The sequence below is a fragment of the Galeopterus variegatus genome, unplaced genomic scaffold, assembly GCF_000696425.1.
Source record: "Galeopterus variegatus unplaced genomic scaffold, G_variegatus-3.0.2 Scaffold8883, whole genome shotgun sequence".
Classification (NCBI taxonomy): Eukaryota; Metazoa; Chordata; class Mammalia; order Dermoptera; family Cynocephalidae; genus Galeopterus; species Galeopterus variegatus.
Genome location: NW_007734994.1, coordinates 107,590 through 111,206, shown reverse-complemented (window position 1 = coordinate 111,206; position 3,617 = coordinate 107,590).

The window sequence follows — 3,617 nt, the reverse complement described above, 5'->3', positions numbered from 1 at the left end:
CATGTATATTTTACATATTAGGGCTAGATCGGTACAATGTCATTAAGAAGGTGTGTTTAGAAAATTGTGTGTGTTTCTGAATATTTTGGCTATTTGGAACTGGCTAAAATTATCTTGGTCAATTGGCACAGGGGAATGTCGATACTTGATGTTGAATTCGGTATAAGTTGTACTCATTATTTACATCATTATATCATCATTACCAGACTGCAGATTGATGAAAGGAGAATTAGAAGATATTGTAGATAAAGTATTAAAGAATGCAATTGACAATGGAATAAGCATTAGTAACTTATTATTTAGAACTGGCCCTCATATATTTCAATAAATATGTGTTGCTTATATCTCACTGATAATTTTAATTCTGAAGACAGAAAACCTGCAGCATTAATGCTTGATAATACCAAATAACTAAAACCACAGATTTGCTTGGAAGTGGATCAATAAAATGAAAATTTTAATCAGTATTAACACTTGGTTCAGAAATTACTTTCATAGTTACATGTAAAAATTGTTACTTCTAGCCCACTGAGCAATTCTTTTCAAACATTCTAAAAGTAATCATGTGTTAATGGTGTAATAATCACAATCCCATATGGAGTGCAGTATGATGTGCTGAAGCTTACTAGAGACAGAGAAGCCTGTCCAATTGGTCATCTCATTTACACAACTGCAAGGTGCTAAAGATTTTTATATTTGTTTAGAATAAATTACTGTTAATTAAAACCTCATAAACAATTTTACAAATTTATAATGGTGTACTTTTGCATGGTAGTTTATAAAACACAACTGTGTGTTACCTCCTCCCACACACACAGTGTGCAACCACTGTTTGTTATGCACAGGAAAAAATGTAATTCGCTTATCAGAAGATAAGAGAAACTCCGAAGGAGGACACCGGGATAGTAAAAAATTTTTGTTTTCTTCAAGCTCTTTGTGTCCTTTGTGGCCAAATAGACTACTTTCACACATATCTTTAGATATTTTAAAATATCCGTGAAATTTTTCTCTATTTTTCCTTCACTTAATTTGCAACTATGTTATTAGGTGCATACATGTTTTCATTGCTATGACTGATGCATTTACTCTTTAATCATTAGGAAATACCTCTCTTTATCTATTTTTTACCTAGAAGTGAAATCTATTTTGTCTGTTATTGATATAGCCATATCTATCCTTTTACTTGAAACTTTTATGTACACTTAAAAGTAAATTTTCTCTTCTGTAAGTTTTTACTTGCAGCATAACAACATCTTGCTTTTGATAAACAATTTATATTTAAGGTATGGACTGGTGTAGTTAGAGTTAAGTCAGTAAAATTGTTATTTGTTTCCTATTTGTCTCATAAATTCTCAGTCCTTTGTTCCTTCTTCTCATCATTGGATGACTCAGATTATTGACATTCCATTTTTATCCTCTACTGGATTCTTGTCTATAACTTTTCTTAATTTTGATTAGTTGTTTTGAATGCTAAAATAACTATCCTTGAGTTTTATCTTGAATTAACTTATTGACATTTCCTCAGGGATGTAAAAATCCACAATACTGTAATTCTACCACGTCTCCCATGATTTGAACTACTGCTATAAAGTTTTGCTTCTCTCTCTCCTTAATCTTACCATATATTTCTATTATTATTGTGTATTTTATTCATATTTCTATTATTATTGTGTATAAAGTTTTGCTTCTCTCTCTCCTTAATCTTACCATATATTTCTATTATTATTGTGTATTTTATTCAATTTTGACTTAGACTTTTATTCTGAGATAATTGTTTATTTCCATGCAGGTGTATAAAACAGTACATAGAGATCACATGTTTCCTTTATCCAATATTCCCAATGATAACATCTAACAAAACTGTAGTGCAATATCACAACTGGGATGTTGATGTAGAGACAATTAAAATACAGAATGCTTTCATCAAAACCATACTTCATGTTTTCCCTTTATAGCCACATTATCTTTCTTTTTAGTTCCTTCCCCAGCCCCACTTAAATCCTGGCAACCACTACTTTGTTCTCAATTTCTATAATTTTGTCATTTGGAAAAATATCATATAAATGCAATCATACAGTGTGTAACTTTTTGGGATTAGATTTTTTTCACTCAGCATAATTCCCAGGATTTATACAAGTTGTTCTGTGTATCAATAGTTTGTTCCTTTTCACTTCTGTGTAGTATTCCATGGTATAAATGTGCCACAGCTTGTTTAACATTCACCCAACAAAGGTCATGTGCGCTGTTTTAAATTTTGGTCCATTATGAACGTAGCTTCTACAAGTGCTTGTGTACAGTTTTGTGTAAGAATATAAGTTTTCTTTTGTCTGTGATTAGTTACCAGGAGTAAAATTTCTGGATTGTATGAGAATTGCATTCAAAGTTTGTTTGTTTTCTTTTTTAAAGCTTCTAGTTCTTTCCTAAGGTTGCTGTATAATTATTTTACATTTCAACTAGACATATGTGAGTGATCAAGTTTATCCCCATCCTTGCCAGCATTTGGTGCTTTCTCTGTTGTATTTTAGCCATTCTTGTGGATGTGTAGTTGTAATAGAGTCTGACATTTTTTGATGTTTGCTGACAGTTTTTAAGCCTCACTCTTCATTCTTCCCCTTCTGCCCCACAACTGGGAAAATGAGAAGAAATACCATGTGTTCCCTTTTTGGCACCAGCAGGGGACTGAACCCTTACAAACCCCTGCAGAGAGGCAAGAACCCCGATTTACCCCCTGCAATTGAACCAGAATAAAAACTCCTAACCAGTTTTTATGTTGTCACTCAAGCCAGTTTCAGACCACTGGGAGGCCTGCCCTTCCTTCCCTGGAAGCCTCATTATGTGAGCAATAAGCCACTTCATACACTATTGGTGTGTCTGTGGCAACAATTGTCTTGACTGATAATTTTTGGAAATAATTAAATAGAAGGGGAAAGTAGCAGTGAAACAAAGAGGCACTGTAAGACACATTGCAGTCTAAATGAACTGAGCACAAAAGGAGGTTACAATTATTGTAAATTTTTTATTTTCAGTAGATAAGTGGATATCACTGCTTGAAATGGGAAATTTCAAATGTGATACAGGTAATATACAACTGTTGATTCTGGTATTTTGAATTTGATGACTGTCTACTTTAATCTTTCTCATTTTAATTTTTAACCTTGTAACTAATAAAACATGAAAATATAACTAGTATTTGAAATGTTTAACAAAATTGTGTAACATATTTGGATCTGCTGAAGTAACCGTAATTTTTAAAGATGTAATACGTGACATTATAAAACTTTAGCAAAATATCATTATGCAGATGCTACTGGCATTCAATATACATAGAAAGATAGGAATATTAAAAAATATAGGTTAAGCATCAAAATTATTAAATTAAACTGCCCCAAAATATATAAAATTAGTCTTCAGGAAGGCCAGACATTTACAAAAGATTGACAGTAATAAATGGTGAGAACATATCATAGTCTGCATTCATAAGCACGTTAACTGTGCTCTTTAAGCATCTTGATGACCTCTTGGTCTGCTTGTCTTGTGTAGCCAGACATTCACCCACCCTGTATAAAGGAACTCTGAAACTTCCTAGATTTCTTTTTAATCACAATTATGTTTGGCTG